Below are 27352 nucleotides of genomic sequence, written 5' to 3'. Positions count from 1 at the left end.
ACCCTACCTGCAACGGTCCTAGTTCCAAAGACCATGATCTGTGTCATCAGGACTGTGGCTCCACCCCTCATCAGGTCTCTCATGCTTTACCCTGCAGTTAAATGCAGAGTCAGAGTGCAAACTTGTAGGTATTAATACTATTTATATGCTGTCTCTAGCAGTTCATTGGAGGTATGTATTTCAGGGATTTATTATTTGCTCCATTACTATTACTGCTCAGTAGGGCAGATTGTGATTATGCTACAGCTAAACCTCTCACCACACTCCCTCTACAAATCAGTTAGTGATTTGGAATTTGTTGAATTCCTTGTGCTCTAATCCTTCTCCAGAATCTCTGTACTTGTACTTTCCAGGCTGGAATACTGGGATACTCTCTCTACTTTCCCCACAACACTGGCCCTCCATTTCCCTGGCTACACCTACTAAATTTTCCCTTCTTCACCTGTGCCCAGGAAGCTTTCCCAGTCACCCCACCCCGGATGGCTAGCTGACCTTCTTCCTTCTCTCATGACCTCCGCTTTTTACTTTCATCATAGAAACATATTGCATTAAAGTGCTGTGTCCTCCAAATCACAGATCCAACAGGATAAGAACCAAGTCTATTTTCTTTAACATTTTATTCTCAACACTTAACACCATTTGATACATTATGTTTTTTGGTTTTTGTGGGTTTTTTTGCTATGTAGAAAATTACCACAAATTTAGCTGTTTCATAAAACACATTTATTACCTCACAGTTTCTTCAGGGTAGAATTTCTAGTATGGTATAGCTGGGTTCTCTGCTCAGAGTCTCACAAGACTGAAATCAAGGTGTTAACTGGATTGAATTATCATTGGAGTTTGGAGTCCTCTTCCAAGTTCATACAGGTTGTCATGATCTTTTTTTTTCCAATTGTAGCACTGAAGTCCTCATTTTTTTTACTGGCTATCTGCTGGAAGTTGCTCTTATCCAGTTGTCTCTCTTGAAACATGGCTATTTCTTCAAAGCCAGCAGGAGAACCTCCCTGTAGTCTGCTATTATGGAATCTTACACCATGTAACATTGTCATGGGAGCCACTAGTCTATCACCTTTGCCATGTAATGTAACTTAAGCAAGTTACTATACTTAATATTCACAGTCCCACTCAAGACCACACTCAAACAAAGGGGTTATACAGGGTATGTATACAAGGACAGGCTTCTTGGGGGCTGTCTTAGAAATCTGGCTAATGTGTGTGTGTGTGTGTGTGTGTGTGTGTGTGTGTGTGTGTGTGTGTGTGTGTGTGTGTGTGTGTGTGTGTGTGTGTGTACTTAATGCATAATTATGAAATACATTAATAATATAAAAGCACTGAGTTTTAGCTGTACCATAATCATAGACATTAAGTTCCTTGATCTCCACTTCAGTCTCCCCTAATGAGCAGTAACAGTAATGGAGCAAATAATAAATCCCTAAACTACATACCTCCAATGAACTGCTGGAGACAGCAAATAAAAAAATATTAATACTTACAATTCATTGTTCACTATGTATTAGGTACCACACTGATATTATCTCATTCATTTCTCTTCTCAAGAAAATGGTGTTGAGGAAATACTCCTATTATCATTATATCACAGACAAAAGAATGGAACCTGAGGGACGCCAGGTGACTTTCCCAGTCTTACAGCTGGAGAGGAGTGCGGCCATGCATGGTGTCTGGATTGGTCTAACTCCAAAGCATATGCCCTTGAGTCCTCTTCTATTGTATGTGGACACACGAAAAGGACTCTGCTATGTGAAATTTATTAGTATTTTGATTATTTGAAAAAACATTCACATCACCAGTTAAGGAATATCTTAGGGCAGCAATCAGTAGACTACCCATTGGGCCAAATCAGCCCCGTCGCCTACTTTAGCCTGTAAGCTAAGAATGCTTCTTATGTAATTAACAACTCTAATTGATTTGATACTGAGGAACATTAATTTTGAACCCCAATTTAGTGAAATTCTTTTCCTAAAGGAAGAATGCCATTCTTCCCCTTAGACTTGCATTACAAAAAATTGTACACATTATGAATTCATCAATAAAAACATTTGTAGATTTTTTTTTCTTACTTGTTATGTAACTGCCTCTGTAATATCCTTGATTTTTCTTCTTGGCCCAAAGAGCCTAAAACATTTATCATCTGGTTCTTCATATAAAACCTTTGCTGACCTCTGCTTTTGGGCATATCACCTAGTAGTTTGTATTGCTAGGCAGTTTGACTAACAATCTTTCAAGATTGTAAAGCAGCACAGTGAAAATACACCCCACATCAAAATAAAGACTGTATCATCATCATAACTCCAGGACTACATGTTAAAAATGCATTAGTGACACGGTGTGCACCATCTCTTAAGAGAAAGCTACTAAAGTTGGCCTCAATTTTTTCAGAGTAATCAGCATAACCCAGAGCCAAGAACTGGCCTTTCGGTTCCTTTGCTCAAGCACTTGAGTCACCTTTCTATATGTAAACTGCATTGTTGACTACATAATCACCCACAGAAACACAAAAGGTAGCAGAGGGCAGCCCATTTATATTCACTAGTGAGAATTTCTTCTACTCTAAGGATGAACAGACCTTTCTCTGCGACCTCAGCAGATTCTTGAAACAGAGCACCTTTACCATGACATTTATTGCGTCATGTTGTCCTTCAAGGCGTCAAAGCACAACAAGAGGGTCAATTTCCAGGGTCGCCTGAGGGGTGAAGCCCAAACACTCTCACCCTTCTCAGCGGCTAGTCACCAACTGTGGCAGCCTGCTTCTGGCACCTACACTTTCACATTGAACAGGCAATTTCTGTGCTAAAATATTTTCCTTTCTTAGGAAGCAAATGTATCTGTGAAGCAATTGTCAACATCTTCGGATATTTTGCCAGAGAGCATTGTTCACACCCTTCCCTCAGCACATAGAGTGTCATGCATACTTCAGGACTCAGTTCAAAGGCCAACTTCTTTCTGACATCATCCTTAATTCTGAGAAAAAATTGTCCAGCCTCTTAATCACAATCCTCAGGCTGTACATTTTGGATGGATAGTATATTATGTACGTAATTATTTCTGCACATCACATTGCATACCACTGGGAAACATGCACCTGGTTTCCCATGGCAATGGATTAAAATCCAAACTGTTTCCTGGAACCTACAGACCCTCTATGAAAGGCTCTGCCTACCTCTTTGACCTCATCCTACACCAGGGCTGTCTTCTTGCCTGCTGAACTCCAGCACCATGACTAACTTTGGTCATTTTGAACACCCCGTGCTCCTTCTTCTGGACCGTTTCATTTGCCGTTTGTCCCTTCAAGATGCACTGGCTTCAGATGCCTGCATGGCTGGCACAAATAAATATTATCTACACCAAAATAACTTCTCTGACCTCTGTTTTATTTTCTTTTTAGGGCTTCTCATTACCTGATATGATCCAGTTTATTTACTTAAGAATTTATTGTCTTGACTCCAGCAGAATACAATCTCCATGAGAGAAGGCATCTATCTGTTCATCTCACACACCACTGTATCCCCCAGTCCTGCCAGTGTCTGGCATATACTTAATTTTTGAAAGAACTAATATATTATTTTGTTTTTAATTGATTGATATTTTAAAGCTCCTTAAGTGCAGGAGGTTTTGGGTTTTTTTTTTTTTGTATTCCCCATAAGGTCCAGGAACAAAGTACGTTATACCTAGTATATAATTTATAATTTTGTGTTGAATGTTAACTATTGAACTAGTTATTAGTCATTAACATTCCAGATTAAAGTACTTTACTGATTTGGGTAACTCAAGAATGAGAATCATTTACTACTGGTTCATCCAAAGACAGCCTTCTGAGATCCTTCTATTATTTTTCTGGCATCAAGGCCTGCTCCCTAGAAAAATACCCAGAAATTATGCTCATTTTAGCTGATCTGCACAGAAATCAACCAAGCTTTATAAAGGATGTGCAAATAAATGCTACCAGAATAATAGACAATATCACATGATTTTAGCAATAGTTTGTATCTAAGTCATGAGGCTTTCTCTATCAACACACTGCATTTTAAAACAAAGTGAAATTAGTGATTTTTTAAAAGTAGCTTTTAAAAATGTTCCTCCCCAAAATGCAACAGAGTGTCCATTATTGAACTAGTCACCTAACATTCTGCAAGCCAAACAGATCAGTTTCTTTCTCTCTTGGAATACCCCCATGCCCAAAGGAGATTTGTCACTGGTCACAGGTATTTCCTTTCTCCTTTAGAGCCATCTTTGGTACAGGCTGAAGCCTGATAGCCACACTAAACGTGCTATTAAAAGTGGCATAGATGTGGCTAAAGTTGATTTCTATCTTTAAGAAATTCTAAGAATGGCCTTGCTGAAATCAGTTGAAGCTTATCTCCTCTTGATAGAAAATTCTGCTATACACTGTGTATTTTTTTTTGTTATGAGTAGCAAGTTTATTTTCTTTGATACAGAATTAACAGAGTTAATTTGATGTCCCAAATAAGATAAGATTGCAATATTTGCTTATAAAAGTATGCCTTGAAACACTTAGTTAGATCTTTGTTAATGTCAGGTTAAAGCAACTGCAATTTCAAATTTGTTCACAAAATCAAAAAATTTGTTACTTTGGAAGTTTCAAAATGGCAATTCCATCCCAGAGTCATAATTATCAGGGGCAAAAATGCTCTCTTTGCTGAACCTCAACAGCACTGTGATACTATATACATCCACTTATCACAAATGCATGTGTATCTTGCAAGGAGTGCATACATTCCTATTACATCATTTTTGGAAATGGGCTCAATTGTCTTATAGGCTCCAAAAGGGTCAATTGTCAAATTGTCAATGTTTGTCAATTTTGTTGATCTTTTCAAAGAACTGACTTTTGATTTTGCTGATTTTCTGTACTGCTTTTCTATTCTGTATTTCATTTATTTCTGTTCTAATCTACACTGTGTATTTTTAAGGAGGAAAGAAGTGTCATACAGGTTCATACACTCCTTAAGGATATAGAGAATGAACAATATATGTGCAATTTCCACAAGGCCTAGATGGCAATATAGAGGTAAGAGGCAGCATTCTGGGGAGATGATGGTCCTGGTTATCAGACAGTTATAGTTCCAAACATGAACTGCACCATCTGAGACCCATGTGATCTGAGGAAAGTTAATTAACTACTCAATTTCCATTTCTTCTATTATAAATATCAAAGTTAATTACACTTATATCAGATGGTTACTATGATAGTTAATGCAATAATAACTGAAGGCAAATTTTCTTGAACAAACCAAACTGACAAGTGCTTTCTCCTCCGTGACATTATATTGAATGAAAAGTTCTAATGGTGACACCGCCATGTAATGAGTTCTTACTGAGATCCCAGCACTGGCCTAGGTGGGTCACATACCTCTGATACTGTACTTCATTATGCCATATTTACTCATGTATCTGCTTATTCTGTTAAGTTTGTACTCCTTAGGGACGAGAACCTTCACTATTTCTTCTCTTTATCTAGCAGAGTGAATGGAGTGGATCAATAGCTGTAACCAGCTCCTCTGGTCTCCTCAGTGAGTATATCTACATTAATTAAAGCTGTTTCTAGGTCAGTGAATATATACCAGACCCCTTCCTCGCAGTAAGATTCCATACTTTCATTTTCAGTGAGAAATGCACTAAAGCACTTTTGTGTCCTTACTGTGTGAAATGACCTTGTATTTCTCAGATCACAGGTAACAGTACTAGAATAGAGATAAATGGTAGAAAAAGTCTTTGTAATAAATCACTGGACTGGTGATCAAATTAGTGACACACATTAAGTGGATGTTTGCTGTTGTTTCTGAATTTTAGATACAGAAACTGTCAGTGGATGATGCAAAAATAACTAGAGGAAGAAAGGACAACAATCATTTTGTCTGAATCAGACAACATGGCTTTAAAGTAACTATGGATGTAAAAATGCTCTGTGCATGACTGAGGCTCCTAAACACTCAAATCCATAAGAAAATGGGTAGTGCTCTGCAAAATGCCGGGTTATCTGAGCTGAACAGTATTAGTCAGAATATGAACAGAGGTTCTGTTTCAAGTGGATTATTTCATGATAAATATGCTTGTGAAGAGGTAGATGAAAACTGAGTATATGCCTGATTATGAATAATTTTATTGCAAAGGAAGGCAGGAATAATAATATCTGGGAACTCACACAGTCTGAGAAAATATGAAGAAAACCCAAGCAATTGCAAAAAAGATGGTTGGGGTTCCTCTAAAGGATTGGTACAGCTAATTATAGCTATACCTGCATTTCCAGGGTCCACTTTTCTTCCTTTTAAACACATAACTATTAGAGTTAATATAGCAACAAGTAGAATAAAGGCACATTTTACCAACACATTTTTCAGAACTCTCCCCATACAATATCTGAGTAAGTCAAATGACTACTGCTTGAAGAGAGTAGGAAATTTCTCTTACAAGCTTAAAGCAAGGAAGTTGAAGAGGAAGAATACCAGAGACTCGAAAAGGTGTTGCTCTGGCCCCACAGTTTTACTTCCTTGTTTGTTTCTGTTTATTTGACTTAGACCCAGTTTTTACAGTGTTGATCTATAGTCTAAGATGAAAACGTTTGAGAAAAACTCTAACCACAATTCTTTCTCAAAAATATATTGAGATTGCATGGACCAACACACAGTTTCCTGCTCCCTGTTCTTAACATGTCTTATCTTACTGCTTTCTTTCTTTTCCTCCAAATATTGTCCTTGTTTTCCTTCTTAAATGGGATTAAAACTCCAAACTGCTTTGGAATTATCACCTAACTCTATAACCTAGACTGTTCTTTCATTTTGTAGTCTCTCAAGATTGGACACTTAATTCTTTCATCAAGGCATATCTCAAGTCTTTTCCTCCTCCATGGAATTCCCCATTTACTACAGCTCAAAGTTCTGCCTCTACTAACACTCATTGTATTTAAAAATCGTATTAAGCACTTAGTAGTAAGATTGTATATATTGCATTATTTTTTAAATATATAATATACATCCTTAATTATATATAAGCAGATCATATTATATATTTTATAATAGCATGCATTTTTAGTTTTGCATTGAATTTAGTTTACTATAGTTATTTCTTGTTTTTTTATGTGGTTATTTTCTAGCAAATATTATGGATTCAATCCTTTGTGCTTCCCACAATAGACTGACTCAAAACAGGTGCTAATTTAATGATTCCAAATTTGTCCATAGTATGAAACCACTTCATATGTTCTCCTAAATTATACCTAGATTGTTAATTTCAGGAAGATAGACATTTATTTGTGATTCTATCACCCAGGGCACCTAGACGTCCATAAGCAGATTGGAAAAATGGCTAATGACTGGTAAAACACACAGATAATATAAGAAGAATAAAGATGAAGAAATTGAAATTAGGAAGTTTGATACATTGTATAGAGGGCCATTAACAAAATTTATTCTGTTTAGTGGTAATTATGCTCCTCTGAAAGTAGAACATTTTGGGAAAATCATTGCCATTCTAATATCCAGTTATTCAATCTAAAAAGCAACAGATGACTGCTGCTTATGGTCAGAGGCCCTGGCCAGTGAAATTACACAGGTCAAGTTTATCCCTTGACACAACACTGGAGACCTTCTCCCTTTGGAAGCTTCTCTACTAGCTTACACAGGTCTTTCCAGAATAAGGAAATTTTTGCTGCCAATGTTCTCTGAGACCTCTGGCTTTCTCATCAGCCTTCAGAAGCACTCTCTAACACCTTTCTGAACATATGTTCTTCATTTAAATGGGTCTGAATATGTTAATTTTGAAAAATGTGTGTCTAAATATGGAACAGATGGATACATCTGTGGTATTATATGGGCAGGGACTTGTTAGCACTTGTTTTCCTAGTGACCCATGCTTTTGTCTTCATCTGTTTATCTGCCAGCATGTTTAAAGTGGAAAGGTTGGACAGTTTCAGAGGAAATACAAACGTATCTATATTACTTTTCTCTGGTTTTCCAGTTTTTTTTTGCCCTTACATAACAGGCAGGTGCTATGAGGCTAGTAGTGTAGAAAAACAAACTCTGTCCTGGGGCCAGAAGGCCCACATTTGGGATTTGCTCCAACTACTGGCACCGTGAACAAGCAAATAAATCTTATTTCATTCAATAAGTGAGTCCCTCCTTATGTCAGATACTGTGTTAGATTCTGAGGATGGGGAAATGAGTACAACACTGATATTTTCATTTGTATTTTTCTGTCTATTGGGGAACATAACTGAGTAACAGACAATTAAAGTAACTATGTCATTGTATTTGTTCAATGAAATAACATGAAAGTGTCCTAGTATACAATAAAGGATTGTATAAATATGTGGTATTATTTTATTGTTTATTCCATAGGTACCAATAATTTTCCATGTTCAGAAATCACGGACACAAAATCTAAAATATCGAAGAAAAGTGCCTGATCAACAAGATTTCTTCACGAGCATGACGACAAGATAAAGACTAAATGAACATCATATAAGGTGCCATATTCACTAACAAGTCCTCCATCTTCCTTGTGGATAAGTTTAACATGAAGGGGTTCACTTATAGATGAGATTCTCTGCCTTGTTTATAAATGGCACAAAATAAAAATCTGTTCAATCATCCAGGTAAAGAAAGAAACATTCTACAGATAAATCTGAAGAATAGGTGCACTGAGAAAAGTTGCTTTATAACCAACTAAAATAAAATTTAATTACATTTCTAGATACCAGCAACCAAAGTAAGACAACTCATTTTTTTAATGTTTCTAAATTCAAAGGGAAAACTTACATTTCAGATTCAAATGTAAGATTCTTTTCAATATTTTATAGATTCTCTTTCTACAAATTAGAAGATGCTCACTTCTATTCCTAGCTTAGTTTTTTTCAGTGTGAATTGATATGACATTTATCAAGTGCTTTTTCTGCATATATTAAAATGAATTATATGATTCTCTCCATCATTCTGTTAATGTGATAAATTCCATTAATTGAATTTTAGATTTTAAAACAACCCACTCAACATTTATAAATACCTATGAAGAACGTACTATTACTATGCCTATTTCATAAAGGAAGAAACTGAGGCACAGACATAACCAGTGACTTGTACAATGTCACAGAGCTGTTGACTGGTGAGGCCAAAATTTGAACCCAAACAGCCTGGCTCTAGAGGTCCTGCACTTATTCATAGAGTTTACCACCACATATAGGCCTGGAACTTCATCAATTGTCACTCAGTCTTAAGAAGATAATGCCTATAAATTACAGAATAATCTATCTATAAACCTGAAAGAACACATAGTGATCGTATTTAAGTTGGAAAAGTTGTCAAAGATCTGATAAAACTAATTATAGCCTTACCTCCAAGTTATCTTAGTTGACATATTAAGAAGCTAGTAAAGCCTTTGGATTTGCAGTATGTCAGAACTGAAAGTGCTCTAAATAGAAATGAATAGCAAAGACATATTACTGGTATGTTATCTACTGCTATCGAAAAGTTACGCTGAAATTATGCCTTAAAACAAACAATTACTGTCTGCCAGTTTCTATGGGTCAGGAATTCAAGAAAGAACTGCTCTAGGAGTCCTGGGTCAGCGTCCCTCATGCATTTGGGGTCATCTGAAGGCTTGACTGGGACCAGAGGCTCTGCTCCTAATGTTCTACTCATGTGACTGTTGATAGGAGCCTCAGTTTCTCACTTCAGGAGCCTCTCCATCAGGTTGCTTGAGTGGCCTCATAATGAGGCAGCTGCCATTAATCAGAGAAAGTGAGCCAGGAGTGAGCTAGATAGAAGCTACTGTGTTGTTTCTCTGCCTCAATCTCCACACTCTGCTTTATTCTACTCATTAGAATCATCACTAATTCCAGCCAACACTCAAGATATTCCCTATCTCTTGAAGGGAGAAATACCAAAAGATTTGATGTGTTTTTTTTTTTTTTTTTAAGAACTTATTTTAAAACCGCTGTAGTTCCGGGTGGGGGGAAGGCTGTTCCCTGCCCGGGGCAAGTTCCCTATGAATGAAATGAAACTGAAGGAAGACAGGGAAGGATAGGTTGGGTCAAAGGAATTTACTTCTCACAGCTTGCCCCAGTCAGCCTCTTCCAGCCGCGGCATGGGCTCTCCGCCCCAGCCTGCTCCTCCCGCAGGATCTCCGCGGGCAGAGCCTTGGTAACCGGCCAGCGCCAGACCAATCAGGCACCAGGAACAGAGGGAAGGAGAGAATGGCCATCTTCTCTCCTCCTCTTGCCTTGGATTGACTGGAGGTTCTGCTGTGGTGAACATCCATTGGTATGTAAATAGACTAAGGCCAGGCAGGAAATTCTGGCAATTCTGGGTGAAAATTTCCACTTAACCCACAACTGAACAGTTAGTAAATGCTGAATTACAAAATACCCTATTTGTTCTGGGCTTCAACACATTCCCATGAGCATGGAGTAATCTGGCTCTTGATCACACACACAGGTGAGTCAGCTGCCAAAAGCTTAGTATTATTTTGGTTCTCATTTTTTGTTTGGTATTTCTTAGTAATTATGGGAGAAAAAAACTTGAATATATTTGAGATAGCACAGAATGCAGCTCATGTTTAAACAGAGGGTTGAGGTATTACTTTCTTATTTCTTTCTTAGTCCAATTTTAAATTTTCCTCATTTGCAACTGAGAAACTCCCAATTTATGAAAGAAAAATCTACTTTTTATTAACCACTGCAAATGCAAACTTCCCCCAGTATGACCTAGCCTGAGGTAAGGTGCTTGTATCAATTGGAAAATATTTTTACTAGAGAAAAATGTCCATTTTCCAAACCAAAAACTATTTTTCAAAGGGATATTAGATTGGGAAAAGAAGAACAGCAATTTTCCACCTGTGAAAATTACCTGTCATTGGTATGAAGAGATATGATGTTTGAACAGAAAACATTTATTTCAACATTTTCCCCAAGTGGAAAAAATTTCCTTCTATCCCATCCTTTAAAATTTAACCCATATCAAGAGCTTTAAGCAGCTGGGAAATAATCTCTAATCTATCTTAGACCTATTTTAAGACATGCAGACTGTTTCCAAGTGTTGAATTTTACTCTGGAAAATTAATGATGTTGGTAGTGTTCTTCCTCACTACAAATGGGCAGTCAAAATTCTCAAAGGTCAAAACAACATAAAGCCATAAACAATGTAAAAAGAATCTTTCCTTCATGAATCCTAAAGTATGCCAGAAATTGAGAAATAGCTAATATCTTAATATTAGGTAAATATAGGTATAATAAAAATGAAATGGTGGATCATGGGAAAAATGATGACAAGGATAAATACCCAGCTTGTTCAGTTTTTAGAGTTTTAGCTCAAATTGGACCTATTTGGTGGCCAGTGTTTAAGACAGAAGCAAAAAGGAGGACAAAAAAATCTATGTAATTGAAGGGAAACACCTGCCATTCTTTCCCTTTGCACTGCGGCTTAAAGAAAAAGAAGGCCTGAAGTAAAAACTATTTTTAGCTTCACTGTGGAACAGCATAGAATGAAGGAAAGATCCCTGTTAGGAATTCTTGAAGTGTCACAACAACATCTCAGACAGAAAAGTAGATTTTTAGTCTCTTCTAGAGCATCTGTGTCACTGTGTTCTAATTTTCAAATAATGGAGTGAGCTCAGCATCCCACTTCCATCACTTCACCTTTTGCCTTTGTGTAATTAATCTCTATAAGAGACACTAAATACAGGAATCTTCAGAGAAGATGCTCCTTGACTTAGCAGAGTACATCAAACCTGGAGTTCTAGCTACCCAGTTAACCACTGTATCATATGCCCAAAAGATAAAAACTACAAGCTGGTTTCACATACATACAAGATTAGCCTTCGGGGAGTTCTCAACAATGGCCCTGCTGCCCCCTAGAGTGCATTTAGTGAATTCCTTGTAGAGTTTTTGGTCAAGGCAAGGTTAGGGCGGGATGAGGGTGGGGTTTTAGCCAGCAAGGGCTAGAAATTCTTAACTTTCTGAAATTCACCAGAGTCTCACACGAAAAACAATGGGCACTCTGTATGTCTTTTGAATGCCTCCAACAGCCACTGAAGTGAAAAACCTGTTTACAGTATCAGAGCCCAGACTCTAACTCTATTTTACACAGACATAAAATATATTTTGCAAAGTTTTAGTTCACACTGAATTTTCCAGGATTGCAGCTATATGTAAATCAAGGGAAAAAATTGTACTATTTTGTTCAGAAATGTCTCAAGAGTTTTATCTTTGGAAAAACTGTCCTTGACTGCAATGCTGCTCACGATACACAAGTTGCCTATTCCAACACATCTCTGTCAGTGTGCATGTGTTTATGGCATTCACTGATTCTAAGGTTGATTATAGGTACAAGCAGCTGGCTACTTGTAAGACTTACAGTGTGGCGGCACCTGGGTGTTGAGACATCAGTAATGTCTGTGCTGGTTATTCTTTTTAGGTCAAGTTACTTTCTTTTTAATTATCTTTTACTTCATTACTGTTATGGATGTATTATTTTACTTTTAAATATATTATGCATAGAATTTCAAGATAGTATAGGGAGATTCAAAATATTTTTAAAAAAGAAGGAGGGGTTGAATCGGAATGAAAACCACTGATAAAGTTAAGAATTTGACTTTAGTTCCATGTATATCCATCTGTGTTTAAATCCTAGCTCTACCATGTGTAAATGCTGTGTCCTAGGGAAATGTTCTGAACTTCACCGACTCTTGATTTCCTTTTCTGTTGAATATAGATAATAATACTGACCTCAGAAAGTTGTGGTTGGATTAAACAAAACACTGAATGTCAAGTCCTGGCTGGAAACCAACTATTTCAAAATAAGAAGTGATAACTTTGACTTGGATTTTATGTGCCCCTTGAAGGGCCTTAGCATTTATCTATTCACTTTATGGTTCAGCTGAAGAAGTCAGAAGAAAAGAAATCTAAGGCTACCATTGCACAGCCATGCATCAGGACTCCATTACAAACTGCATTGTGACTCATTTGGTCTAGATTGCATCCCAGGCATAGGCATATTCTAAAAATTGTTCCCAGATAATCTAATGAGGTTTGAGAACCACTGCACCAGAACTACTCAAGTGGCTGAAAGAGCAGAAAACGGTAAGCAGTCTGCGAACAATAAAACATGCCATCTCTTGGTTGGTAATATACCCTGCATAAAGTAAAATGAAATAATCAAGAACATTCAAGACCATTGCAATTGTATGGAGGATGATAAGAAATAATTCTCCAGCTTCTTCAAACATTTAAGTGAGGAAACAAATTATCTTTTGGAATGCTCTGATGGTAACTGATAGAATATACTATATGGGATTGTGTCCATGAGTGTCCATTCTAGTATACTGGGGTATTTATTAACTGCAGTTTGATTAAATTCAAAATCTCAATGTAATCTTTCTCTCTCTGATAAAGGAAGGAATTGCTTTGGGGGTTTTTCTTTCCTCTTTGCTAAATTCAAATTACATTTTTAGAAAGCAAACAGTTCTTGAAAATTTTTTTGTTCTTAAGAAAGCAAAGTGTACACTTAAAGCATATATATATATATATATATATATATATATATATATATATATATTCCTATAAATACTCTTCAGAGTTGATTCCTTACCCAGGAATGTTGACTAAAGTCAACATTGCATTCCTTCCATCCCAAGGTAACCTAAACAAAAAATAGGAAAACCTTCAATATGTGGTCAGATTGTTGCAGGAGCCATTTCTCCCAGCCATCAGCTAAAGAATAAACTGGCACTCAGGAAGCCAACAATGGTGAGAAGCTAAATTTGAATCTCCTAACATGTTTTCAGTCAGGAAAGCTGATGCACTTCATGCTATTTCAGAGATATATCATGAACTTTCTCCTGGCTCTGATCCATATTCACAGGCTCAGTTACTGAAATGTGCAGAAAAACAATGCCAGGAAGAAAGCCCATTCATGGCACCAATGTAGCCAGAATGGAAAGCTGAATATCAGCTGTCAGTTTTCTGTTCATTGTGAGTTGTTTTGATTTGTTTTTAACCCAAGAACACTTATTGGGATACATGGAAAAGTGAGTGCATACTATAGAGGAAGACAACATACCCTGTTGAAATGGGTTAGGACAGCACTATCAACATTAAGCTCTTTAAGAATTCAGAGCAGAGTTAATATAAAGTATTTTAAAACCTGAAAAGATATATAAGAGACTAGAAAATTCTACGTTTCTATTCATAGTGTCTAACTTTTTTTTAAAGGGAAGGGAGTTTGCTGTATAATCTGGTAACACCTTAGAGATCTGTAAAACGGTCATTCCCCAGGCATAATTCCAACAAGACAATCACTTCTTTCATGGTATTTCTCCATGGAGTTCAACAAAATGTTGTGCCAATAAAATAGCATTCAAGAAACACCATTCCACCTCTCAAGAACCAAGTTAGAACAAACGCTGTGTGGTCTATGGCCTGCAAATTTTTATCCGGTTAAAAAAAAAAACTTACAGTGAATTAATCACAAGAATCTCTGGGGATTTAAGAGTACCTTCTACAAATTATCAATCTCCAGAAAATTCTTAAAGATTTCTATGCCCATTTTCTAGAGAAGTAAAACATACAGAGGCAAAAGCTGGACCAGCATGGGAACAGAAAAGTTGATATGGCTTTGTTAGTTCTGTGTCATAAATCATCCCAGTCCTAGAGTATCAGGCTTGAGGGACTTGGGTCTGTCCACACCCTAACCATATTTTCTAGGTAAATATGATACTACTACATTTATATAAGCAACTCATGCAGACTTTAAAAGACCTTTGATAAAATCTCCAGAGATGTGATTTAGTGTTACCTGTCTTAAACAGTATTGTTTTTACATCTCTCCTGCCTAAACCATTCAGTTTGGTCCTCTAAGACCTATTTTTGGCACCCATATTATGTATCCTGGTAGAATGCAGAATATGAAACAAAGAGCATAGCCCATTTTCACATAATGTATGTAAGTTACCATCATGCCAATTGTACATTTTTCCCCTTGTAGATGCAGAGGAAAGGTCAAGAGAGCAATGTGGCAAAGTGGTAGGTAGATGAACTTTCAGAGCCTATTTGGGTACAAGATACATTTCCAGCATTTATTATCTCATGGCCCTGGGAAAGTGCCACAGGAAGATTTCTGTGCTATCTTATCCAGATCTTTTCTAGCCCTCCATATAAGGCTCACCTTGAGCCACATTTACACATCACTTATAAAATAAATGGGGAAAGCCTATTTGATGAATATTACAAGCAAGGAAGAAAATGATAATACCCATTTCCTGCATTTTCTGTACCCACCTTGACCTCCATGGTCTTGGCCAGGCTGGATGTTCATGACTCACCAGAGGATGGATCCATTACGTGAGTACTCCCTTTTTCTATCCCAGGAGAGACAGTGCAATAAGGTTGCACCTCACGTCTTAACAGAAGTAGGACTAGCTTCTTTACTGATTCACTTCCTCTAACATTGCTATATCCAACCATTCTATCTCCTTGGCTTATTTCCTCCTAAGACTTAGTTAGAAGACTGGAAGTAGGATGGGAGGGTAATCATTAGTAGCTTATCTTCTGAATTGTATCCAGTGGGGCATTTGGCATTATGGTATCAGAACACTCTTGTTAGCTAAAGTTATCTGTACTTTGTTATATATTTTAAATAAAAATATATATACCTAACCATAAATATATCAATATTGCCTTTTTATTTTTCCAAGGGAAATAACCAACAATATTCTGTGGGAAATTCTCCCCTGCCTGACATTTGCTTTCCACTTTCCTCATGGGCTCTATTCCAAAGAGGAAGATAATCACAAACACACCTTTAAGAAATTTACTAGAGAGCAAGTAATCTCTCAAAGCTTCAGTTTCATCACCTATGAGATGGTGAGAATAATACTGACTCCATAGGATACTTATGAGGATTCAGTGAGTTTGATGAATGTAAAGTGAAAGGACACTGGTATATAGATAGTAAATACTCAGTGTCAGCTTCATCATCACCACCACCAACAACAACCTACTAGACACCTTTGTTTTGTACCTCCAGATATATTTCCTCTCTCCTATATCCTGCCAATTGCCCTTTGAAGCTGACCTTGCCTCTGACTTCAGATTTGGGTTCACCAACAAGGAACTAAGAAAGGCGATCAGAGATCCTCAACAGCCTTGAAAATAAATATTCTTTTTGAATAATTCTAATTTGAGTGTAACACCTGTTTCCTCATGAAACTAATTTATCAATTTATCTTTATAGCTATCTTCATAAAAAGTATAACATTATGAAGGAAAAATTAGGAAGTCATTTAACTATCTTTACAAGTTTTTATCCACATATATCATTTGCAGAAAGAATTAAAATGAGTAAAACTTGCTTCTATTCAAACTCAATTACCACATAAGTCTAATTTCTGATTTCAGCCAAGCAAGAAATAAAGGTACTTTAGCTGATACTCAGGAAGGATATAGTTTTCATAACTGTTGAAGATGAAATTTGATATAGGCCTTTAATCTGATAAGCATTCTGCCTTAATGGCTTTTTTTCAAATCCTTAATATGGCTATTTTCATTGTTCAATTTAGATGCTTAAAAACAATGACAATTCATTCTCTCTTTATATCATTCAAAATATTGATGCTACAAACCTTCTAAAAGTCTGACTTTTGTTCTTTTAAAAATACTTTAATTTGTTATAACATTTTTCTACTAACATTTGCCTATGATGCTATTATCTGTATCTCATCTGACATGAAAAAAAAAAAACAGTTGTGGATAAGGAACTGAAAGACTTAATTTCCAGATCTGACTCTTCAAGTTCATTGTACATTGTTATACAGATATAATCCTTAAATGGCTTTCTTACCACACTGTGCCTCAATGTCCTCATCTGTTAAAGAGGAGTTTTTATAACAAGACTTTCTTCTAGAAATGTTTTAAAATTAATATGAGAGAATTTAGGGGAAAGTACTTTGGTTCAGGACTTTTAGAATATGTAATTTATCATATTAATATGTTCTTTATTTTTGTGAGAAAAAACTGTAATACTTTTTATATAAAAGCACATTTATGTAGTTTCAAGTACCTGAATTAACAGAAAATAAATGATTCAAAGACATGTAACCTGAAAGAATTTGTGGAACCTGTTCAGTTTATCTCTAAAAATTAGAGTTTTGTTGGGAGTTATTCATTACAGCTAAAGCTTCAGGGTAAAATTTCTTAACTCATGTTTCTGGCTTCTCATTTTGTTCCCAAGAGTAAACAAAAGAAAGTACAGACAGGTCAGCCTGAAAGATCAGGGAAGATTTTTTTTAAATGCTAGTTCATGGAACAAAGCTAAGAATATTTTTCTCTACAATTGCTCTACCTTAATCTACAACTGAAGGCATAATAAATTCTAATAAACAGAATCAGAGAAAAGTACCCAGAGAAAAATGTGCCCAATTTTGGCTTTGGTTGGAATCTAAGAGTCAACTCATACAAAAAAATAAATGTATAAAAAAAGAATGGGTATTTTCATTTTCTTCTTTGCTTGCAATATTCAACAAATAGGCTTTCCCCACTTATTTTGTAAGTGACTTGTATAAACATGGTTCAAACTGAATCTCATTTGGAGGGCTTAGAAAAGATCTGGATAAGAACACAGAATGTAACATTTATCTGGGTTCAAATCATCAGAAATACGTGCTCCTGACCTCCATAATCCTCAATTTCCTCATACATTCAAAATAAGTGCATTCATTTCAGACCTACTATGTATCGGCATTGCCCTAAGAACTAGAAATTGTGTTAAATAAATTTTTATCTACCTGATAATGTCCTTAGACATGGGGAGATTGCATTCTAGTGGTGAACAACAGAAAATAAACAAATAAATGGAAAAGGTAATTTTAGATAGGGCTTAGAGCTATGAAGACAACAAAATAGGAATGATGTGAGCAAAATAAACATAAAGTATGTATCTAGTTAGAGGCATTATTAAAGATAGGAAGGCTTTCTTTACTATGACCCAAAGGAACAGGCGTTTGACTTGAGCTGTGTCTGAAAAGACAGAACCAACCAAGGAAGATCTGGAGGCAGATGATTCCAGGCAGAGGGAATAACAAACCAAAAAGGTATAAAAATCTGGAGGCAGGACTAAACTTGGCATGGTTGGGGAAAGTAGGCTAGTGTGAGTAAGAGGCAAGAGTATACTAGAGGTAAGAATAGTAGGCAGGGGAAAGCCCATGGAAGGCTTTGTGAACCAATTTACATATTATTTTAAGTGCAAAGGTAAGCCATCAAAATGTTTTAAGGAGACAAGTGGCATACATCCTCCAATCAGTATTTATTTACTACCATTAACATGCCAGGCATTGATCTAGGCTGAGGACTGTTTGAATGCAGACATAAATCCCTTTCCCTGCTGGGTATGTCCCTCTAGCTGCTAACAGAGAGGATCATTTACAGAAGAACAATATGGAAGCCGTTGGGATCCTAGAGTAGTAATTCAGACAAGAGATAAATGGTTGTGATTTGACTAGGGTAAGGATCAGAGCAGTAATTTTTATCTATCTAAATTATAGGTTTCTTATGGACATTACATCATCTAACATTACGCTGTCATACAGAAATGGTCAAAAAATGTTAAGTATTAGTGTTACAGAGCAGCAGAAATCATTCCAAATTTCACTGATTGTAGGAGTGAGAAACTATCGCCATTCATTGGTTCCAGAAGAGGGGAAAAGAAGCTGCAAATAACTACTTATTAACAGTAACTGGCATGGCTAAGATAGGGGTAAGAACTGACAACAGGGAGTCTTCACACACAAAGAGTGATTTCTCAGCACATTTTTCTCTGGATGAGGGAATAGGATAGGGTGGAGGAATGGAAAAGGTACCAAGATTGGAGTGATGTGATTCATAATGGCATCCCCAAGTGTCTTGGTACATTTATTGTGGATTGGAAAAATTACACAATTCCAAGTTGTTGTTTAGAAAAATGGAATTGCACTTAGGAATATTGTTTTCTTTGCTTTAGATCACAGATAAAGATACACAAATGCATATATAAATACACATACATATGTGTTGTGGGTATGTTTTCTTTTGCTGAACCATTTCAAGTAAGATGCAGATCTCACCCACCCCAAAATGCTTCAGCATGGATATTTTAATAGGACTATGTTCCTACACAACCACAATAACACTTACAAAACAAAACATCACTAGCATCTCTAACATTCAGCCCATATTCAATGTTTCCCTATTACTCCAAAAATGATTTCATAGAATTTTTTTCAAAGTCCAAGATCCAGTTAAATTCCTACATGGCATTTGATCATTAAATTTCCTTGAGCTTATGTTGATGATTGTATTTGAATAAATTATTACATTGAAATTTACAAAACTGATTTTAAAATTACATCATTCCTTTTGCACTTATCTTTTTGTTTACTGTAAGCTATATAAACAACAAAATGTTTTCACTGTCAATAAAATCTGAAGAAATTAATATGAATAATTTTTATATCAAATAAGATGGGTGCTAAACATCTGTTAGCTTTGCTTTCTCAATATACTTTTTTCCCTTTTATATTTCAGGTAGCAGAACTTCATTTTTATTTTATGGGGCCACACAATCCTGTTCATTTAGTTTTGGAAGGAGAGGCATTTTCTTGCCCTCAGCATAAGGATAAAAACATAACCTATTCCTGAGGAATCAGAAAATTACTTTGCTTTGGCCACAAAACAGGAATGGGTACCTGACCCAAGTCATACAAGTCAGTATCAATTCTAGGATTTTGGTGGGACTGTTAAAAAGGAGATGTTCTTTTTGTCTTGGAACTGTTATATGTAGGATAATTAAGTCTGGAATTTCATAATTATTACAGGAAGACAACTGTCCTGGGAAAGAAACAAAGAAAAGCATTTGCTAGGCAAGAGAGAGAAAAAAGTTGACTGTGGAGTCCTCAGTCAAACCCGTGGTCCCAGCCACTTGTAGAGCTGGTCTACCTCTGGACCGTCAGCCAAGTTAACCATTCAATCAATTCTCTTTCTATTAAAAGCCACATTGACCACATTGAGTTGGGCTTCCGTCCTTTGCAAAGGAATCATCCTGTCCAGTAATACACTTCTTAATCTTCATAAAGTTTAGACTAGAATAGACAGACCTTTGGTACAATATCCTCAGTTCATAGATCAAGAAGCTAAGGTCTACAGAAGTTCTGAAAAGGGAGAGATTGCACAGTTACAACTAAAAACCAGGTTTTAGACTCTCTGTTCAGTGCTCTATCTCTTGCAGTTTGGCTTAAAGGTGTATTCGGTGTGTGAACCTTAAAAGCTATTCACTGACTAACTAGGTATTACTAATCTTTGTGAAAGCAAATTAGAGAACCCAGGTAACAAGTTTTCTTCTGAAAATAGATCCAGTGTTTCATTTGAGCCTAGATCCTATAATTACTGGAGTCTTTAATAGCTTAGTGACAATCAAGTTCAAACCACCAACTAAGGAAAACACTGACTGTCACAGTACCATTTATGTCATCAGATTTCCTTGGAGATGAAATCACCTTAAAATAAGGTGACTATTCTGCTACTATTTTCTATGATTGCTCTCTACAAATACATTCTGTTCTACAGGGAATTGTAACTTAATGAAACTTCATTTTATTAGCTGTTAAGTACCTAACTGATCCTGTTTTAAGAAAAAAAAAGAGTACATTAAAAGTTCCGTGTAATACTGTTTAGAAACCATCTGTGATGACTACAATTTTAATTCCCCAAATACATGGTATCTCTGTTTTACCCTAGGTCACTTATTTGAAACATAGATTTTATGCATCCTGAAGTCATTTTCTTTTGTTAATTTTCCTAAGAACAGGGCAAAAACCATAATATCCTGAAATACACATATACAATCTAGCAATCTGGAAATCCAGTATTTATGTCAGACTCAAGAAATAGCACCATTCCTTTCTAGCTACACTAGGGAGCAATATGAAAACAGCCATTTATGTTTTGTCATTTTTCTGAGCAGGCTACCCACAGGGTACTTAAATAGCTGATTTTCTCTTCTGCCATCTCTCTAGGTTAACAACAAAAATATATTCAGCTACCAAGAAACTAAATAGGTTATTTATGTTTCACCTGTCAAATCTGTATTTTCCAAATATCCCCTGAGCCAGATTTGAGGAGGAGGTAAGCTAGGGGGGGATATTTCATACAATTTTAATTTGTAATCCTAAAGAGATACAGTTCTTTCCCCCACCAACCTTTAGTTCTTCTGGCCTTTACAATGTCAGCAATAATGGCATCCTTGTGCTTTCAACTGTTTCCGTGGAATCCACAGGGTCAAATGGCCAAATTGAATGACTTTAATTTTCCAGTCTGAGATTGTGGCATAGTGGCTCATCCACACAACAGTCTCCACCTGTCTGCCTACTGCTCCCTCATTACTAAATCACAGTACACATGTGATGTCTATGTGGATGAGGATCCCTAGAATAAGACCAGACCAACTCCCCATTATCTTAGGTTTTTTCATTATTTCTTAAAGTTGACCACCAAGAACTTCTTTGTCTAGCAGAAAATATTAGAATATCTAAAGGATAATAAATCCAGCTTAATGAGATCCTTTTTTGTTGTGTCAGTACTCAGTGAGCAATAGCTCCATGCCAGAGTTTTCTTCTCCACTTTGAATATAAACCAACATCTCCATCTGTTAAAATGCTGTTCTCTCTTGCTGGTTTCTAGTCTTAGTTTGATATCACAATATTCATCAACAATAAGAAGGAGGAGGTAGCTGTCATATTCTTTCTGAACTTGTAATCATATGATTAACATTATGTTGATGGATTAAAGAAAATGGAAACTCTGACAATGCTGACTCTGCCAAACCAAAAAAATACATCAACTACTCACAATTAAAAAGGCCTGGGGTTCCACTGAGAGCAATATATTGAGCTAGGCACCCTGACTATGCTACCACTGAGAACTTAAAATGTCTTGGATAAAATGTTTTTAAAACATCTCTTTAAGGGCTTTTATTTGTCTACAAGAATACAAGACTCCTCTGAGACCAAAATCTTAGTGAAAACAGAACCCAGAGAGGTAAACAGAGCACTGAGGTTAGCTTTTACTTTTGAGTCTTTCAGTCAATAGCAATCAATGAAAGCTATTGACTTTTAGCTTTCATGCTCTATCAGTGGGGTGAAGAGGTGGGAAAAGAAAAAGTTGAGGAACTCCCTAAAGTGAAGAGTCTGGTAGAAGACTCCCACATTTAACTGGGACCCTGAAACTCCCAGCAATGTAAATCTAAGTCCCTCTTAAGGGGGGAAGCATGGAAAGTACCAGTCTCAAATGCTGGCTGTGGGTTAGGGTGAAAAAACCTCTCCTGAAAGTGCATGACCACGGGTGGCCCTTATGAGAGCAGGCGGTAAACCCTTTAACCCCAAGATTTAGTTCAAACTGATCCCAGGACGGCAATACCCTGAGGTGTTTGTCAAAAGCAGTAGAAAATGTACTCTAGAGCACCGACTTTTGACCCAAGTGTCAAAAGATCCTATCCAATAAATTTGCCAGAGATAGAAACACAGTAAATGATCACAGAAAACAAGGAATTAAGCCCTGAGAACCAGAAGAAACCACAGCCATTACAATCAAAACCGTAAAGATCCAGATCTTAAATTTGTCACAAACTTAAAAACTGGTATTTTTCATATGTTCCAAGAAATAAAGTAGGGCCTTGAAAATAATGAGTAACAAGAACATGTAAGATTTCCAAACAGTTTTGAAAAAGAACCAAAAAGTACATCTAGAAATAAAAATTATGATTGAAATTAAAACAATATAACAAAGAGGAATAAATACATTTGAAAACTACACACACCTAGACATATGTAATGAAATTTCAAAACAACCAAAGAAAAAACCCCAAAGGACATTTATCACAAATATCATTATATAGTGAAAAAAGTGGTATAACTGTAGTGAATAAATAGGATATTATCAACAATTTTGTATCAACAAATACAAAAACTTAGTTGAAACAGAAACATTAAAATATAAAGTGACAAACCAATGCAAAAATCAGCTCTAAAGAGAAAAATAACCCTTACCAGCAAACTCAACTCTGCTTTTCTTCCACAAATATCCCATATATGGAGTGTTCTTTGTTTCTGACCTAACCACGTCTCTCTGCAATCAGGAGTAGACTTAGGCTGTGATCCAGTCAAGTGGAAATACTTAAGAGTTCGCAGACTCTCAGCCATCCTTTGCTTCTAGTCTTTGAGCTGTTGTTTCTATCTGAAATCCCCTTTTTTTCTCTCTCCTTCCTCCTTCCAGGAACTTCTGCTGATCATTCATGATGCAGCTCAGGTGTTGCCTAAGCTAAGTGGCCTCTGTAACTTCTCCCACCTGATCCCCATTTGAGTAAACATGTATCCATAATTAAATAGTCATCTATTTCTTTGCTGCCTCTCAGAAGACTGAGAACTTCTGAGAGCAACTTCAGTGTTTGATCTTCTGATTTCATACTGTCCTTCAAGACCTTGCACAGGGTTTAAATATGATAATTCATATCAAAGTGTTCAATCATTCTTCACTGAATGAGTGCCATTTATCTTGGTATTACTAGCCATTTAATTCATCCAGCTTTTGTCAACAAGAAAATTTGTGCTGATTTCCCTATAATTTTTTGATAAGGAAAGAATGTGTCCATGAGGGAAGAAGGTTGCCTAGTCTGATGTTAACTTAACATTTGGCACTTTGGCTTTTATATCAATGTCTTATGAGTGTGGTAAGAGTGAGTCAGTTTTCTCCACCTAATTCCTAAGAGCAGGTTCAGGGCCATAGTAAATGGCACTTCACTGTTTACTATTTACAAGATAAATGCCAGTTGTTGAGGGTTAGGGTAGTCATCCAGGAAGCCTTTCTTTCCACTTGGAGTAAATAAATCTCTGCACTTGGAGTCTCCTTCCTTCCAGAAAAGTCCTCACAGCACAGTTCAACAAACTAAACAGGAAGGAGCATGTCTTGCCAATGGGTTTCAGCCCTGGGCAAGTTCACTATGGATTCAGTGTGCCCAAAGAAATGACAGTAGAACGTTTCTTTGGGGTGAAAGTGTTTATTACCCAGCTTGTTCTCCCAGAGGTAAGTTAGCACTGGACCGAGCTCTCTATATAGTGCAACAATAGCTTATTGCCTACGGCTGTGGAAGCAGTAGCCTAGCAACAGGCCAGTTACATCATCAAGTGGTTTAAGTTCAGTGAGGATCCTGGCCATAGGAACCCTAACTTCCCCACACAGCATAAGAAAAATGAGGTTTTTTCCTTCATATTGCAAATATTTACATTCTATTTGATTCAAGGTAGCCCATATTAGGCCAAAAAGGTAAGTTGGGGTGTCAGGTGAACAAGCTCATTTTGGCTCTGACACGTATTAACTGGGTGTCCTTGGAGAATTATTATAGCCTTTTTAAGCACGTTTTTTTCATTTTTACATTGGACAATAATCTCTTTTTTACTTAAAGTGGGAATTCATGCAGACATCTGGCCCATTGCTTTGTACCTCAAAGGCCCTCAGTTGGTTCATTATCCTTCCCTACTGAGGCATGAGAATGCTACAGCCACTTAGGATTGAAGTGCATGAATTTCTTTCCTGCTAGTTTATAACCTTCTGGGGGCAAGCACTTCATCCTATTAATTTTTCATAGTATCATACCTTGCACATAACAAAATTACAATAAATTTTGATTAATTTGGTGAATTTCCAAACTTAAATCATCTCTTCCAAATAAGCATTTACAAGGAAACTGCTTTCTAACAACCTGGATTTGGTTTCTGTGATTTGGAGTCTTGGTGAAACTAAGAAGCGTTTGACGGCCTGGAGCTAAGCTATGCTTCAGAATTAAGTTCACCCCACAGATTCTACATGGCTAGTATTGCTTGTTGACTTTCTGGCATGTACCTCCACATTCTCCGTCTACTACTGCATGGAGAGCTCTCTTGAGGTCTCCAGATTGCTCTTCACTTCCTGGCTATTTGCTGGTCTGCCTCATCTTCTTCCCTGTCTTTCCTTCAATCCATCTCTATTTTCTCCCCACCCATGAAATATCCAGTGTTATCTAAACAAAATGTTCTCTTCCACAACACACACCTTTGGGTCTGGGCTGCTATCTCTCCATTTCTTTTCCCAGAAAATCCCTATTCACTCTGCCAGTCCCAGCTAAAACGTTTTCTTTCTCATGAGGTATTTTCTAAGCCTAACAGTTTCTCACATTTCCCCCTGGGCCCCATAATACTATTTTTTTAATTGATTTGGATCCTCTTTGAATGTAATTTTTTCTATGTCCTTATATCCTTATATCTTTGCAGATAATAGCCATGTCTTATACTTCTCATTAGCTTCTGGACCTAGCACACTTGACTCATTGCACTTATTCAATATATGTTGAAGAAAAAACTAGGTGACTCTGCCAGGCATGAAGGCTATCACTGACTCACCTTTGCATCCTGACTTCTCAGTTCCTGCCCAGTTGCAAAATTCTCATTACTGTTCTTATTGCTCTTTGTCTCCTCTTTTCCTGTGATCTCATCCCCAGAGCTTTGGGTCTGTACTCCATCAGTATTCGTCTTTCATTCTATCCCTCTATTCTACAGCCACTTAGAGTTCTATAATGCCTCCAGGAATTTTACTTTATTATACTGAGCATCAAAAAAACTATTATTTTCATCTTTACCCACTGTACCCCTTCCCCCCCCAAAAAAAAGTTTCATGGGCAATTTGTAAGCAGAGAGGAGTAAACATCCAATGTTCATACCTCTGAACATGCACAAGATCCTCTCTGGGTGCTAGAAGCTTTACATGATGCCTTAGTGTCTTAGGCCACAGTATTTGTCCCAATCTGTGCATGTTACAAAGCCCCTGCTTATCCACTTCTAAAAATAAAAGGCGGTTTGAGAGAGCACTTTAAGATTAAGTCCTGCACTGAGCATTTAGTTGTAGGGAGGGCTGCTTGCAGCTTCACACACAGAAGGGGGCTTTCCACACCAGGACAGATACAAACAAGGAGGACATTAAAACAAAAAGTAATTTAACCTACTTCTGATTTTCTGCATTTCCCCAGTGACAGCGATTATCAGAAGACTGGTGTGTGTGGAGAAGTCGGCTCTTTAGCAGCCTCACTCTCTCCTGGTTTTCCATCCAGAAGTCAAGGCACAGTGTGGCATTTCAGATGCGAGTCATTCAGGTTAGACATAGCCCAGACCTTCCACATTCCATCCATGGTCCTCTTGTCCACACAGGTAGGAAGCTGTGGATGAAAAAATCCACATTTCAAATCCAAATACTCCATCTGAATCTGGTGGATAGGGAATGGGCAAAAGAACAGAGAAACAAAGACTGAAAAGTATTCCCAGCTGGAAGGTTGTTCATTTATTTTTCCCTTGTCTGGGTTTCTGCCTCTTTTCCTTCAGGGGTTTCCATATTGATTACTGAGAGGGAACCACTTTCTTTTTACCATGGAGAAGGGCCTCAGATGTGTAGTTTTTCTCAGAGAAAAATTTGTTTTAGAGAAAGTGGTATAGTAGTAGGAAACAGGTAAATTTTAGAGGTGCCAGAAAGGCCTTCTTGCTCTAGAATGACTCTCTTCTCCTCATTATTGGTGGTAAATGTTTTGTTCCATAAGGGCAATTTTCCTAAAGTAGAAATGTCAGAAACAAAGTGATATAATAAATTTATACTTTCTAATGTAAATAGTTGTTGACAGAGCCATTCTTCAGAATAGATTTTAAAGAGATGCAAGTTATTACTCATAAAAGTGAGGTGATAGAGAAAAAGGAACCATTTTCTAAAGAGGACCTTCCAAAAATCAACCAACTCAATATGCTTAGAGTCAATTCCAGTTTTCAATTTCCAAGGACCTGGTTTTAAAACCAGGACAATGGAACACCATTTTTCTTTTCTCACAAATCATAGAATTAAAAAAAGTTATTTTTTTTAAACAAACATAATTCTTTACTTGGAAAAAGAAATGTAAAAGGCTAGAGTCTTTTTCTCCTTAACTGTCACTAGTTTCCCACAGTCCCAATGCCAGAGCAAAAATAAATTTCAATTACAGTAAGAACTTCAGAATGATTTACAAGGAAACATTGTCAAACATTATTATATATTCTGGTGAATAAGTGACAAAAATTCAGGAATTTTTCTTCAGTAGAAAACGGCAAGAGATGAGGTCCTATATGGAAAAACTGTGTATATACAGGGAGAGAAATCAAGTGATTTGATACTTCTTTTCTGTCTCAGTACAATATATCCTGAAAATCTTCACCTCTGTCTTTTATCATTATAAAACAGGAATTCAATTCTCTTTTC

The 27352-nt window shown here is 36.7% G+C and overlaps 1 long non-coding RNA gene across 1 annotated transcript in view; it reads right to left on the bottom strand.

The window, feature by feature from the left end:
* The window catches only part of LOC140843525 (uncharacterized), a 617732-nt gene that overhangs the window by 296720 nt on the left and 293660 nt on the right, over positions 1-27352 (bottom strand). The window contains exon 5 of the long non-coding RNA XR_012121369.1: positions 26082-26291. This is a non-coding gene — a long non-coding RNA (uncharacterized lncRNA). The remainder of the gene's footprint in view (positions 1-26081; positions 26292-27352) is intronic.

This window comes from Manis javanica, chromosome 1 (assembly GCF_040802235.1).
Source record: "Manis javanica isolate MJ-LG chromosome 1, MJ_LKY, whole genome shotgun sequence".
NCBI classification, from domain to species: Eukaryota; Metazoa; Chordata; class Mammalia; order Pholidota; family Manidae; genus Manis; species Manis javanica.
This window is presented reverse-complemented; position numbering and strand designations above follow the sequence as displayed.